The sequence below is a fragment of the Periophthalmus magnuspinnatus genome, chromosome 1 (genome assembly GCF_009829125.3).
Source record: "Periophthalmus magnuspinnatus isolate fPerMag1 chromosome 1, fPerMag1.2.pri, whole genome shotgun sequence".
Lineage (NCBI taxonomy): Eukaryota > Metazoa > Chordata > Actinopteri > Gobiiformes > Gobiidae > Periophthalmus > Periophthalmus magnuspinnatus.
The window spans coordinates 11,760,639-11,776,936 of record NC_047126.1 but is presented as its reverse complement, the minus strand read 5'-3'; positions in this window follow the sequence as shown (position 1 = coordinate 11,776,936).

The following is a 16,298-nucleotide window of genomic DNA, read 5'->3' as shown; positions in this document are numbered from 1 at the left end:
AAGTGTTTCTAACTTTGACCTAACCACTCGAGGAGAGGCTATTGTGCAGGTCAAATGGTTTGTGTCATATGACTTGTATCACACTGCGAAATTTCCGTGTGTTCATGTTTTTTTTATAATAAATCAATTATAGTATGAATGAGACAACTCCCAGGGCTGAAGAAATGTGTGAAAAAAGGCACAATCTTTTTTTTCTTATCATCCTTATTATAGTCAATGAGAGAAGTCCATGAGGTGTTAGTACTATTGTTTTTGAATTACAAGGTGAATTTATTCCATCTTATGTATGCATGTGTATATATGTGTGTGTGTGTGGGGGGGGGGGGGGGGAGACCTGAGACTGTATGCGAGCCAAAAGGAAGGAGGCCAAGGACTAGTGAGAGTGACAGCCACAGTCCAGGATGAAACATCCAACATCCATAAGTACATCAAAGACAAGGCCCCAACAGATGATGTGCTCAGCGAATGTCTCAGACAGTGGAGCGCAGAGAAAGAGGTGCTGGAGGTACCATCATGGAAGGACAAGCCCCCTGCACGGGATGTACCACCGGAACATAACTGAAGTGGCTGATATCAAGAAATCCTACCAATGGCTTGAGAAAGCTGGACTGAAGGACAGCACAGAGGCACTCATCCTGGCTGCACAGGTCTTGAGCACCAGAGCAATAGAGGCCCAGATCTACCACACCAGACAAGACCAAAGGTGTAGGCTGTGCAAAGAGGCCCCTGAGCCAATCCAGCACATAACTGCAGGGTGTAAGATGCTGCAGGGAAAGCATACATGGAGCGACATAACCAAGTGGCGGGCATAGTGTACAGAAACATCTGTGCAGAGTACGGACTGGAGACCCAAGGTCAAGGTGGGAAACACCTCCAAAGGTAGTGGAGAATGACCGAGCCAAGATCCTGTGGGATTTCCAGATACAAACTGACAGTATGGTGATGGCAAACCAACCGGACATTGTGGTGGTGGATAAACAACAGTGTAAAGCCGTTGTGGTGGACATCGCAATACAAAGTGATGGGAACATCAGGAAAAAGGAACATGAGAAACTAGAGAAATACCAGGGGCTGAAAGAAGAGCTGGAGAAGGCCTGGAAGGTGAAGGTATCAATGGTGCTCGTGGTCATCGGAGCACTCGGGGCAGTAACCCCCAAACTGGAGGAGTGGCTACAGCAGATCCCAGGGAAAACATCAGACATCTCACTCCAGAAAAGTGCAGTGGAAAAAGAGAGGGGATGAGAGACCACCCGTGGAGGGTGAGAAGAAGATTTTTTTTATATATAAAATATGCAGTTTTGGTGGACATTGCAGTATCAAGTGATGGGAACATCAGGAAAAGGGAACATGAGAAACTAGATAAATACCAGGGGGTCAAAGAAGAGCTGGTAAAGGCCTGGAAGGTGAAGGCATCAGTGGTGCCCATTGTCATCAGTACAATAACATCTCTGAGTTGGTGGCAGGCCCTTCACCAGGAATGTTACACAGTGCACCTTTAACTTTAGTTTGCTAATTCTGTAACAGTTCTTTTATGCATGTGGTTTCACCTGCTCATATTACTCAGAGTGAGACACTGGCAAATGAAAAGCTTTGTAAAATGAACAACAATGAATCGACTCACTGAGATCATTTACAAGAGGGACATCTCATGATTATCACCAGGATCTGGAGGTACATGATTACATTTTCTCTCCACTCTGAACGAGATGTCGTTTGATAAATTACCCATCAATACAGACAGTAGGGGAGCTCCCAATTGTGTGTGTGCACTGCGCATGTGTCCCTGCCCAGAACTGCTGCAACAATAACTATATCCACATTAGCAGCCCATTATTCCAGTACACCTCTTCATGCTTCCTGTTGACAGATCCTCTGGTTCCAAAAGTAGATATTGTGGCCTTTAATCAGTGCGCCCCCTCTGAGCTGCCCTAGTCTCTTGTGCAGTATTTAAATTCCTCATTTACTCAGTTGCAGGCGGGACATGGCTGTCCCCCATTGTTCGCTCTGAATAAACTGGGGAGCTGATTGTGTTAAGTGCAGCAGTGATTGATGGCTGCTGATGAAATCTAATATAGTCGCCCCATGCCATCATTTAGCAGAAATAGGATTAGAGACGCACTCCAACACTTGGAAAAGGTAGAAATGCACTTATTGCAGCTTTTGTACATTTTTAAATTAAGAGATTGGCTGTGATCTTTGACAAAGCTGTGGCAGTGAAAGCTGGTTTAGGGAATATTAGAGTTCAGTGCAGTCATTATCCTCTGGTATTCGAGGTGTTTAAGGTGATGGTGACACTATTTAGATTATATTTTAGAGGATATATTTATTTTTGTATTATTTGATATTCAAAATATAAAACATCTCTGTGATTTTTTCCATTTTGAGTGGCAGAGAAATATATATAGTGCATGTTGGAAAGCTTTATATATTCTTTGATCTTAATACAGTCATGTGTCCATTTCCAAATGGTGCTTGTAGCTTGTAATCCAACATTTGAGTCACTCTAAAATATGTCTTCTACAAAATGTCTTTGAGTTTATCCTATTGCCATAATCTTTGCCTTTAAAAACCATGAAGCTGCATGACTGTCATCCTCCCGATTTTAGATCATTCTAGTTATTTCCAGTATTGTCTTTAGCTCGGATATAATGTTGCGTATCATTGGGGGTCAGCAGATAGCTTTAGACTTGCAGATAGGACACACGCACATTAACTCGTGAGTATAGACTGACTGTTATGGTGAGGGCTGCTTGATTGTATTGTAACTGCCTCTGTGCTGATGAATATTTAAAGCAGTTGTCTTTTACTGGAGAAGTAGAAGTGGGATTTTAGTGACCTCTGGTGGGACATGAGCTGCAGTTCAGCACCACTGTCAGCAGGTGATGACTGGCTAAACAAAGAAAGTCTAATGCATAACAGTGATGATGCCCAAGTGAGATCATTATTGGAAATCATTTGTTATATATAAGTATTGGGCAGACTCATTGTTACAGCGTAGTTAAGTCAAAGCTGTCATCTTGACTTTTTCTCTTGCTGTGTGTCTCAGCCACTTCACAGCTACATTAGCACTTGATTTGGGTGTAATGTATCTCCCACCTCCCTCTGTCTCCTCTGATTGGTCAATACTGGCTTGCGGCCCGGCCCACCTGCTCCACAGCTCTCCCCTTAATGTGACTGGCCGAGGATGATGGATCACCTCCTGTCACTTCCACCTTCTCCTCCAATCAACAACCAGCCATGGAAATTGATTGTTCTAATTTGCTCTCATTATTATTATGATATTAAGCACAATATACAGACACAGCTCACTGTCAGATCTGGGCAGCGGCGTCATTAGTTACAGGAGCTGGAGAATACGCCTCGCCGGGGCTCTCTCCCACTGACGCCAAGATGTAAAGGAATCAGAGCGCTTCGCAGAAACACACGGCTTTTGCTTAATAAGATTTGCCACGCCGCCCCTCACTGAGGTGATGTAGCATCTAATTAAGTTCAATTCGGTGCGTCTAGAAGAGAGGAAGAGGAAGACATAATTAAGTTCCTTGATGTGATGTGGTGTGTTCACAGGCTGGATCAGAGGGAGACTATTGTGAGAAAACACAACAATACAACTTTACATCTGCCCTCACTTCACATGCTGTAAATCTACAGTTATTAAAAGCTGCTTAGAAAGGCAATTAAGCTGCACAAGTCTATATCCATGCTGCTGAATGGACATGCATAACAATGAAGCTGAAATAGTTGGACATCTGTGCGTTTATCAAGAGTTTTGGGCCTGGCTGTGTCTTAAACAAACTACAGTGCTCAGGTGTATGAGGGGAGCAGTGACTTTGCAGACGACCTTTGTTCCTCTTGTTTTATTAAAAGCTCTTTTGTCTTCGTCATCTCCCCAGGAGAAAGAGAAGTACGAAGGTCAGCAGTATTATCAACCACACTGCTATAGGCCTTCCCCCTCTGCTGTGTTCACAAGCCTGGTTTGAGATGGTACAAATGAGACTCCAAAAGGCCAGAGCAAATACCATGGAAATGTGCTGATCCTCATATTACTGAGCAGCCCCTGCAGGTGTATACGGCTGCTGTGTTTCCTGGACCACAGTGTATCCCCAGCCCAGAGTATATTGGATAGTGCTTACATTAACACACAGTGTCTAACAAACCGCTTACGCTCCTTTAATTGGATTACAAGGAGTGCTGCATTCCCATTGGTGAGATTAGGAGGGTCTGGGCACAGAGCCGACTCGCCCCCCTGTGTGAGTGAGCGATCTGATTGGCTGGCCTCCCTAACGACCTGAACATGCCAGATGTGTGATTGGTGGAGTGGCGCTGGCACTGATGTTTATTGGTCCATGACAGTGTAATAAGGGGCAACGCCAAGTTGTCTGTCAGGGTGCTAAAGTGTTGACTCTGATCTAGAAGTGATTAATGATGCTATTTATTTATTTACTGGCTTTAAATACAGTTGGTGGAAATAGGTTTGTCCTACATGGATTTGAGGAATTAAAGGTCAGCTTTAACAAAGAGGAAGGTTTCAGGTATTTGTGTAGTGTTTTTGTGAAAGGTTAAGGCCTGGATAAACCCTTTGTAATTAATCCTTTTTTATACATACTCTACAATTAAATTAGCATTTTAACTACATTTAAAATATTTGTTGACCTTCACAAAAATATTTTGTATTGTAATATTTATAATTAAGTAATTGTCATTAACACCCCAATACGTAACTTTTTAGCAAAATAAATAAATAAATAAAATTGATACTTTTTGGTGTTTTATATTGCGCTGAAAAACCTTTTAAAACATGTTCTTACTGTGAGTGGACTTGCTTGTATCTTCACAAACCTGACTCTTATGTGGCCTGAAAGAGGCCCTCCTAATGCTTGTTTTCATGGAAAAGTTGTTCATTGGGATTTTTCTCACAATATGGCATAAAACTATCTCCATCTCCATGGAAAATGTGGTTTATGTTTCCATGGAATCATGCAGGTGTAACCTTCAGAAAGTTACATAGTGTTGCTTTAAATGTAAATAAATAAGTAGTTATTAATACAATTATTTTTTTATGAGTATAATTGTTTCCAGTTAGTTGTCTGTCTTTCTCAAACTGTCAGTTTCAGTTTACACTTTTATTCAAAGCAGTGAATGTAAATATAATTGAATGATAATATATGAAAAGTAATGATGATATAGCATTAACCTTTTGTTTAAATTGAGCTTTTTCAGTGGAGAAAGCCCTGAGCACCTTCTGACCCTGCACACTTTGACCTCCCACCTCTGATCTTCGCAGTAAATCTTCTGCTCTGTCCTTGCCTTTTCTCTGACCACTAACTTATGTGCCATCCTGGACACAAGCTGCTGAAAAGCTGGCAGCTGCTGGCCCCCTCTGAGGGAGCGGCCTCTCCATCACACCCATGACACCTTCACTGTCCCGGGCTGGCTCTCAGAGGAAGGCCCCCTGCCTTCGCACACACACTACCACACTCTGTCTCGTGGCGCTCAAAGGACACAACACAATGACACATAGGAGCACGCACTCACTTTCTTTCACACAGGTGCAAATGTAAACGACCACAAAACTTTCACTCACTTACCGCCATTCAACCAACTGTCTTAACATTTCAGTTCCCACAGCACAGCACTCCTGACATTAGCCCAAAACAATCCTCCTTTTGAGAGCCTCTTTCACTCTCACTTTCATTGGGCCCTAATGTACCCTGGCCCGTCCCGGCAGGTGACCTGACCTCACTGTCCTGTTTGTCGGAGACTGAGCCAATTCATGCAGCTGGCAGCAAAAAGGCCCCAACAACAGGCCCGGTTAATGTGTAGCTGTAACCATTGTCTCCTTTGGCTGACAATGGAGTGGGCCGAGGAGGGAGCAACGCTCACTGGGGCAGAGGCTATAGATGGACTTCTGTGTATTCTTCCAGGAGTTCATAAAACAGGGCTAAGTCCACTTGATTCATCACTGCCTCATTTGGGATAGAAACAAAAGACATGAAAGTGTGTGGTGCACAGGGTTAACTTGAGTCAAGTCATTTTTAGCAGTTTTGGCTCATTATCTAAACCTATAAACTTATATATTTCTTATTGGTACATTGTAGAATGTAATTTATGTAATTAACTTGGGCGATAATATTGCTCTGTATAGACAGAGCAAATACCCAAACAGAGATTTGAATGTGTCTTGCAACTGTGACCGTTTGGCTTCTAGTCTCATTCCTCTTGTTCCTAAGCCATTCCAAGCATCTTAATTCGTCTTATGAGGATGTTTCACGACTTTCAAGGGATAGAATAGAGTTTTGGCATCACACCACAGCTAACCCCAAGCGGTCAGTGTTATTTTCAGGCCTTATTATGTCCCTACAAGCTGCTGGTAAATTATAGCAGCTTACCTGTATAATCTTACACATTTGAGTCAACATGAAAAACTCAGGTATATTACAGCCTCCTTAAACCTGGCCTCATAGCGACTAAAACAGATAAGATATTGGCACAACCAGATTTCTTGATGTGAAAAACATCTTTTTGTGATTCCCCCATCTCTTCCTGCCTTTTGGAAAGTTATAATAATTGTTGTTACCCAATACCAACAATCTCCTCTTGTAATTATACTCCTACTGTCAAGTTAAATAGCAAAACAGAGATCATAGAAGGTTTGGCAACATGGCGAACATCCCCATTGTCAGCCTGTTTTTCCTTGGCACTATCACTTTCCTAAAGATGAGGGTAATTTTCTATGCAAATGTGCCGCCGTCATTGTCCCCGCCTCGTTAATCTGGGCCCGGGCTCCTTTGACAAACCCCTCTGTGATTGATGAGGCCCTGACAGCTCCAATGTGTGCGTGCATTTGCTCAGATTGACATCATCATTAAGGGCCGATTCGCCGCATACCCGCCTTCCTCCCCTCACACGCGCATACATACAGACACACAAATGTACAAGTGCGATGAAAACAACACACACAACAGAAACTCGCTCTACCATCCGTCTAACAGCTGAGCCTCGCCTTCTGTACCCACAGAGTCGGGGCAGGCGGCGGCAGGATGCAAAGCGTTCACTCATTGGCTGCCTGAATCTGTCATGTTGAAGTTAATTGGTGTAGGCTTTAAGCAAATTTCCAGCAGCAGCCCCAGTCACTGCACCAGTTGATGGGTGAGCCTCTGTCATATGGCACCTATTGACTTCAGCCGGGGGACGAGATGACTCCACTAATGCCTGCTGTCCGTCTGTTTGTCAGTGTGAAGGTCTATGAAGGCCTACTGGTGACGTTTGCGTTTTAAATTGGCGGGTCTCATCATTTCTCAAACATACCCTGTCAGACTGTCAGAAAAATATTTTGTTCCAAGTGTTATAGTTAACAGATTAAAATGAGTCCAATAAGGATGAAACCAGATGTAAATGTGCACAATAAATCAGGAGTAAAACAGGCCAAAGGAACTTGGGATCAACATGATGGGACGCAGTGTAAGCATAAGTAAACTTGACTAAACCAGACTTATACCAGGACTAAACCAGATTTTTCCAGGACTAAAGCAGACTTATACCGGGATTGAACCATATTTATACTAGGACTAAACCAGGCTTATACCAGGTCTAGAAAAGACTTAAAAAAGAACTAAACTAGACCTATACCAGGACTAAACCAGATTATTCCAGGACTAAAGCAGATTTATGCCAGGACTAAAAAAAGACGATTCCAGGACTAAACCAGATTTATACCAGGATTAAACCACATTTATACTAGGACTAAACCAGGCTTATACCAGGTCTAGACAAGACTTATAAAAGAACTAAACTAGACCTATACCAGGACTAAACCAGATTTATACCAGGACTAAACTAGACCTATACCAGGACTAAACCAGATTTATACCAGGACTAAACAAGACTTTACAAAGACTAAACCAGACTTATACCAAGGCTAAACCAGGCTTATATCAGGCTTATATCAGGGCTGTATGTGAATTAAAACAGGACTAAATGAAGAATATTATGTGAATGAAATTGTCTTATTTTGTTGTAATTTTGACTCTAAACCACCTGGATCACACGTGTGTATGTGTGACTCACTCACTATGGGGAGATTGGAAACTGTTTTGGGGGAGCTTAGTTTGGAACCAAAATTACAACTAATTAAGACAAACTAGGGTTGCACAATTGATCGAATTTTAATCAAGATTTAGATTCAGTCATTTCTAATTGTCAATTATCAGCTTTGGTCCACAGCCAATACACTGCCAGTAAAAGCATGTGGTTTTGAGCAGAGTTCAGACTTTGGAGGAAAACAAAATTACAATTTTATGTTTTAAATTTCAATTATTACTAGTCTGGCTTGTTATGTAACATTGAAAGCCAGTTTTAGGTGTAAACTAGGACTAAACTTAGGTCCAGGACTAATTATGTTGATTGAAACTTTAACAGCAAGGGACTCATGTGAAAATATACCCACAACGATAACCACTGTATCTGGAATGCAGTTTGAGAGCCATGTTTTAAATTATTTGGTTCTCATATTCACTGCATCCAGAGGCCAGATCTGAGCCTTTTAATCGTCTTGAGTCCATTTTGGTGTTCATTTGAAAATGGGAAAATCGTTACCTAATCCCAGCACTTTTGCCTCAAGCTACGACATAAGAAACATGAAGTGTGCTGGCCGAGCAAAAAAATACAAGAGACACAAGCCCTGACGAAGTGGAGTCAGCTGCAGATGAGCAAATAAAACCTTCAATATTTATGACTTAAATTAACACCAGATAAAGATGTCACATATTACCCCGTGCCCACCCTCCTCTCTCTCTCCCCGCCTTATGCACAGGCCGCCGGGCAGGGCTGGACTCCGGTGCTCACAACTTTCCTCTCTTAGCGGCGCCAATGAAAGGGGAGCATTATTCCTTCCCAGCCCCAATGTCTTCAAAAGACAGTAATGAATGCAATGCAGTGACCCAGAAAATGGACTTTAGAGAAGTAGAGGGTAGAAAAAAAGCAATCTTGCGTTTGTGGCGTAGCATTATCACTTGACTCCCCTCCCTTCGGCGGGCTGCTGTGTGCATTTATGTATGTGTGAGTGTGCACCTGCCATTATCTGTGTCTCTAGGGCTGCTGTGGCTTCATGTGAATGTGAATGTGCGTATATGTGTGTGTGTGTGTGTGTGCATGTGTGAGGCAGTGGGTGAACCAAAGTCTCCATCAAAGGGGAATGGGCGCGGGCTGACAGGCAGGCCCATTGTGGGGTTAATTAAACACTTCAGGTTTAACACCCCATCCCTGTCGTTAACCCAAACACAGGCTCATCACTCATCGCGCCACACTTCAGTTAGAGAGCAGGGGGGCGGGTGGTGTAGGGGGGGTACAGGGAGGGGACAATGGAGATGTCAGAGCGGCGCGGGACAGTGAGGGGGGACCAGGCCCGAGCAGGAAGTATCAAACAGGAGGTCTTTGGCTTTTTGTTTAATGGTGAAGTCAGTCAAGTGTTGTTTGGATATACCTTGCTTGTGAGATTTGTAGCCTGATTTGTGTTGTAATCGGCCCCAATAAAAAAAATAAAAAAAAATAAAAAAATCTTATGAAAGCTGCATTGCATAAACTTATTACAAAAATGACTTTCCATATCACAAGAAATTTGAACAATAACAAAAAAATCTATTCTACATTCTGATGTATAGTTTTGTAAAAATCTATGCCAGTAATTTTATCAAAAGATTAGATCTTTTTTTTAAATTATATTTTGTGCCAGTTTTTTGCATTATATTTTATTTTTGTTGGTAAGAAGGGTATTTTATTTGCATATGTTTTTTGTTTTTTTTCACTGATGATATTGGTGAAACGATAACAAATATATCACTTCAAAATTGTGCTCAATATTATTTTTTCCTCAGCTAATTATTATTGTTTCGGATGTCGTGGTCCATTTTGTTTTAATTAGGTTCCTCCTTTTTTTTTTTATACCTTTATGTTTAGGCGTTTGGAGTATGCATGGCTATTTATCAAAGCATATTAACAATTTTGCAGTAATTGGAGTTGCTGGCCTAATCAATAATTCAGTGCTTGAGAAAAAAACCCTTTTGAATGGGACGGTGTTGGAGCATGTGCAGTAGGGCCATACACCACTAGATAGCAGTAGTTTACACACTGGTAACTAGTCTGACAATGTTGCACTCAGGCCCCAAGACAAGAAAGAAAACTAACTTCTCTATAACTGAGTTTTATTCATCAACTTTCAATGTTTAAAGTGTTTTTTGGTTTTTTTTTAAGAGCAAAATTTGACAATCAGGTATAATATTGTTTAAAATAAAACTAAAACCCCCAATGCTTCAAAAAGAGCTGAACAACCTCTAAATAAAACATATTGCATTTTTGTGAGTTATCTTACAGTCCTTTCATGTTTGTCTGATACTTAAAATTAATTATTGTCGATATTGTCCACACTTCGCCTGGTTTATAATAGTAGTTACCTTTGTGTATTCATATGTATATGTGTATTTTTTTTTTTTTTTTTTGAAAATTGTATTTCATTACTAATATTAATTTTATGGGTCTTATATTGTAGACTGACCTCAAAGGGAATCGCCCAGAGTCTGCTCGTTCAAGCGAACAACTGCAATAAGTGCAAAAGAATACTGTTAAAGAGGTTTGCCAGACCAGGTGTTCTCATCGTGATTGTACAAACTGCCTTGAACAGCTATGATCGAGAAAGAACTGCCACATTTTCATTTTTGATTAACTCAACCCAACCTATAGATTATTTATTTTTTCATTTTTTTCTGTCTCTTTTCTATTCATAATAGGGGAGTTTTAATCTGTATTCCCTACCTGATGCAAACCCAAATTCAAATACTTGGTTGGTTGTAACTACTGTATTTGTCTCAAAAAACTGTGGCAACAGTCACCCTTTTGTCATTTATATGTTTAATTACACTGTGTAACATTTTCATTGTTTTGTTTTTATTTTGCTTCATTTTTGATTTGTTTTTGTTAAATGGCTGTGGAAATGAGTGCAAGAAAAGTTTAATTTACCAAACCCAGATTTTGTGACTAAATGTTCAGTACAGTGCATTTTTAATGATGTTTAAACAGACGTGAGGACTGTAAGCAACTGAATTAATGAAATGTGGTTGTTCTGATGGGGTTTAGCAGCAGAATTCAAATGGTAGTGGCAGATGTGAGACAAAACAAGTAAATACTCTGAATGTGTTGGTACAGATCTGTTAATGATGGTGCATGTTGTCGTGTGTCTGTTATTGCCCAGGTTTAGAGATGGAGCCCAAACGCATGATGCAGTTTTTCTATTAGCCATTAGCCCATTAGCCCGTTAGCGCTCAGGCTGTTGGAACAGCTTGAACGTGTGATGCTAATGCTTCAGGGATGCAACCCAAACTGGAGCTTTGGCAAAAGGCCAAACTACTTCCTGTACCTTTCCCCTCTCTCTCTGTATGCTATCATCTCACACACTTCTGTGTAGTTTCTTCTTCAGGAAATCCCTCAAAGTGTCTTTAAGAAGCCCATTTTATGAGAAAGCAGTTTTGTTTCATACCCAGACCATATGTTAGTAAGCAAGACTAATGAATATGTCTGTCCAAATGCGCCAAAGACATTTTTCTCCTCCAATTCACTCGCCATTGCCCACTGCAGTTTATCCATGGTTTGTTTTGTGAGCATTTCTCATAAAAGTGATTTATCAAAAACACTTAATACCAAAGTGCCGATGTTTCATCCTGAATGATTCGGGTGCGTTTTATGGCCGGGGCGGAAAAGGGTAGCTCTCGTGGGCATGTTGTGTTCTTCTTGTAAAGTATACTCTCAGTGTCTGTGCCCCACCGGCACTGACTGTGGAAATGTCAGAGGGATAGAGGTCATTGCCTCCAAAGGGATAAACACACATTCCACACAGCTCCCTGCTGTGTTATCATTTACTGCCCTATCGGACACATTTTGCCGCTTCTGAATGTATTTATATTTATAAACATATTTTTTATTTATTTTCTCCGAGGCCACTGCGCCGAGGAAATGACACTGAAACCTAACATTTGGAGAGCCATCGTGACGGAGTGCTGCCAGGATGCAATTTGTGCTCTATCTGCGTGGAGAAGGGGCCGCGGTGCCCCGGGGCGCCCATTTCCATCCCTGCAGTGACATTTTTAACACAGAGCCTGCAGGACCTGAGCAGCCTGAGCCCGTCATGGGCCCGCACCCCGCTCTGTGGACACACTGTCTTTTAAGGCACAATCACACTCAGAGTGCTGGACAAGGTTAGCCTGAAAAGGCTACAAGCACTGCAGAGAATCTTTAAGGCATTAAGCATTTACAAGTCACTCTGGAGTGCTTTAGTTTCCACCGTGATACAATATTGCAGGTATTAAAAATAAATTTTAGTTTTTTGTTTATTTTCTCTGTCACCATAGAGCACTTCCAAGCCATCACTCCAACCTCACACCACATTAATGGCTCCAGTTGCTTCATTTCATTAACAATGATATATACCAGTTTGGTGTGAGTTCCCTGTTCCTGCCTGTATTTATCAAAGCAACATTAGGAGTGTATCAGCATCAATTTGCCATCATGAAGCATGGCGCTGCATTGCACTCATGTGTGACCATTATACTAATGAGGTTAATGGTTCAGCTGTGCTTACCATAAGATGGATGCCCCCAGTGGAACCTGCCCCTTTGTGTGTCTGCGGACTCACTGTTGTTGTTTTGAATGTCGCTTTGCTTTGGCGCAGATCTGGCAACCCAAAAAAAACCCTGTTCTTTTTTCCCCCACCAACACACAGGCACTGCGTTATCAATCAGCGCAATGTGTCTGTCCCAGTCGACCAAAATTGTCTTTGAACTTAACAAACTAATGCGATGAACTAATGACTTCTTGTAGCTATTACGAGAGGGCGAATTACTAGTGTCTATTTTTTGCTAATTACAAATGGTAAAAGCAGCGGAGCCTTTTATAAGCTGGTACACTGTTTATGCTGTGCCACATGCTATTCAGTCTAAAAGTGAAACCGCTCTTCGGATTGAGATTGCCCCATTTCTTTAACAGATGGGATGTCCCAACCATCTGTATTGTTTTGTATTAAGCTCTCTCTCTCTGTTTTGGCTTGTGTCTTCAGTACAGCGTCGAAGATGTGCCAAAGGTGTGGATAATAAAAAAAAAAAAACATTAATAATAGCCTCTACTGAAAGGGTCCTTATTTTTTAATTTCTTTCCAGTTTCATTGTTGTGGGCAAATACTTGACTGTAGTCCAAACCGCAGTATTGCTTCTTAATTAGATTTAAAGGATATTAAAAACACAGTAGGTGCTCCTAAACGATGATCATTGGAGATAGAGTAGCAGTAACAGGCGGATCATACTTCTTTTTTAGAGTGCTATTCGAACCATAACACAATCTGCTTTTTGTTTTTATAAATATATTCAATTACCATGCACTAATCTCCCCAAAATATGGCGAGTGTCAAATTAAGAGCCCAGATTTAGAAATACATGCTGTGGACTGTTGTGAGTTTTATCATCTTCCAAACGCCGCTTTAATGAAGGAGAGGAAGTTGGCCTCATTTACTGTTAATGCACTCAAATGCCTTTTCTCAGTGGGAGCTGCCCAATAATCTGCGTCGTGGAAGGGCATCAGGTCTCTCGAGGGTTACAACTTTAATTGGATCATCCCGAAGTCCTTTTCCCAATTCCAAAAGTAAACAAGGCGTGTCATGGCACATCTAACACCAAATGAACAAACCTCCTCACAACGCCTCCAACAAGTTCACTCAGCTCTGTCTTGGAGCGTTTTTGTGTATGAGCAATTACTCTCTGCACTGATTTGTGCTTTTGACATAAAAATAATTTATATTTTTTTTATACATTTATATTTTTTTATATATTTTAAATATTGTACGGGGTATTAACACCAAACCAAAAAAAATACAGTGCTTTTTTTTTTTTTTTTTTTTTTTTTTTTTTTCAGGGTTAAATTTACTTGGTGCAACAGATCCTGGATCTGGGTCAAGAGACACTTTGCGTGAGAAATTTTTTGATGGATGCCCTGCGTAATTACAAAACCTCATTCAATCACTTAAAGTGCATTCAACAGACGTGAAACTTATCTCAAAGCGAGCTCAGCTTACTCCCTTTGATTTAAAGTCGAATGGTGCTGGGCTGCGTTTAGCTCCATCTTTTAAAACTATTTAGTTTCATTTAATCCACAAATAATAAAACTGTGCTGCTGTTAAAAACAAAAGTAAATAACATTTGGTCCTAATGGACACGTGAGACTTGAAACCCGGCAGAGGCATTAGAGATAGTGTTTTGTTTGAGCAGGATGCTGCAGGTCTGATGAGGGTGTGAACAACTGTCTGGTGTGCTGTTGTGCTGTTTGCTCGTCTACATATGGTGATAATATTGGTCTTTAAGTTTGTTTCCCGGTGCCTCAGCGAATGTGCAGGAGCTGAGCTAAAGAGTGCTGAGGCAGTGAGTTAGCTTAGCCGACCCTTGGGCCTTTAAAGCTGCTGAGCGCAGCACAGCACTTTGTGTGCACATCCACACACGGCCCTGATAGCACATAAAAAGTTTTCAATCCCCGAAAACACCGCTCCATCTCAGCTGAGTAATTTAACAAGACTTACATCAATGTCTCAAGGATGTAAAATATGCAATCAGCAGACACCCAATTGTACAGGAAGAAAAGTGTTCCATAAAGTTCATGCTGGTGCGGCTTTATCGTCTCTTTTAGGATCACTGAAACTCGGAGCCAATGGGAGCGCTGCTCACAGACGGCATATTAATTCATTGCTATTCGTTAGGACCTCGACATGTGCTAAAGATGGTAATCTTAAGTAATTTGTTAGTGCTGCATCGGCGCTTTGACTTTTTAGAGAGCTACTTGACAGCAGCGTTAGCCCCTGGGCTCACGGCTCGGAAAAAAACTATGCTCCAATTTGCAATTCATACACATTGGGGGAAATGTTTAATTCCATGGCCGTTATTCAACTCAGTTCATTAATTAAAGAAAAAACACTCCCATTCTCCTCTCTGCTTTCCCGCCATCTTTTTGATGAGCTTTCTTCAGGAGTAATTGAGTCCGTTAATTAGACAGAATTAGGCTCTAATTATTCCAAAGGCCCAGTGCCGGGGGAGAGAGAAGAGCAAATGTGCCATAATTCACCAGTTTGCCACGGCAACATCTCTGTCTGAATCCCCTTTAACTCTCTTTGATGTCCCGTGCTCTGACGGCTGCTCGGGAAATAGATTACACATAAGGCCTCTTCATTGTGCCGCGCCGCTCACCGGGAGAGCGCCTGACGGTTGGGCTCACTTCTGCCTGATTCAGGCCTGTACTGCAGTGAATGCATTTCATTACAATGGAGTGTTTTATTTTCTTCAGCTCGCTCTTTATGTTATATTAAAGGGGAAGGGCATCCGTCTTGTTTATGTCCTCTCTCGGCCGCTCAGTCAGTGGCAGTCCGTTGCTATATCACATTTTTATTGCCTACCTTTAAGCGGCTCTTTGTCACAGCGAGCCTTGGATTTAAAGATACTGAATTAATCCTGGGCCGCCATATTCAAAGGCCTGCACTCGACAGCCTCGATAAGAAGATCTGCTGTTATAAGAATGAGGCAGACTCGGCACCAGAGAACTTTTTAACCCAGTACTTTTCCAATCATTTTCTCACAAATGTATTTTATTCAATCTCTTCAATACATTTCACCTTAAATTCTGTTAGCCGCTCAGCCTGGGTTTAATGTACCTATTGATTTTCAAAAACATAAATCGCAGAAGTGGAACAAGACTTTTCTCTAGCCACATTCACTTGCACCAATGACAAAAATACAGTATTCAGTCTACAATGAATCACAAATAATGCATCAGAAGTTGAATGTGAAATTGTGACCATGGTAACACGTCTTAAAAAATTGTAGTCGTGACAACAGTGTATTAGAATATGTTGTAATCATAGACATACTTGATCCAGCACTAAGCCCTCAGTTTAATGTTGCTATTGATTTGCAACAGCATGAATTGAGATACTGAAAAATGACTTTGCTGGTTCTCTTTGCCAACGCTCCGTTATCCTCACTGCCCTGCTCCAGTGTTAAATAACCTTATATTAATGGTGTAATATTGTCTATATGCCAGACATGAGCGATGCAGCACTTTGGCACCACAACAGCTCTTAGTTCCACAGCTGCTCCTATGAGTCCCTCATGCAGATGTTGGATTGGACAGACCACCCTGAAGCACCACGACCGAACGTTACCAAGCAAACCAAACCGTGATGGATCGTACCGTGCTCACGCCAATTTCAAACACTGCATTCTGAT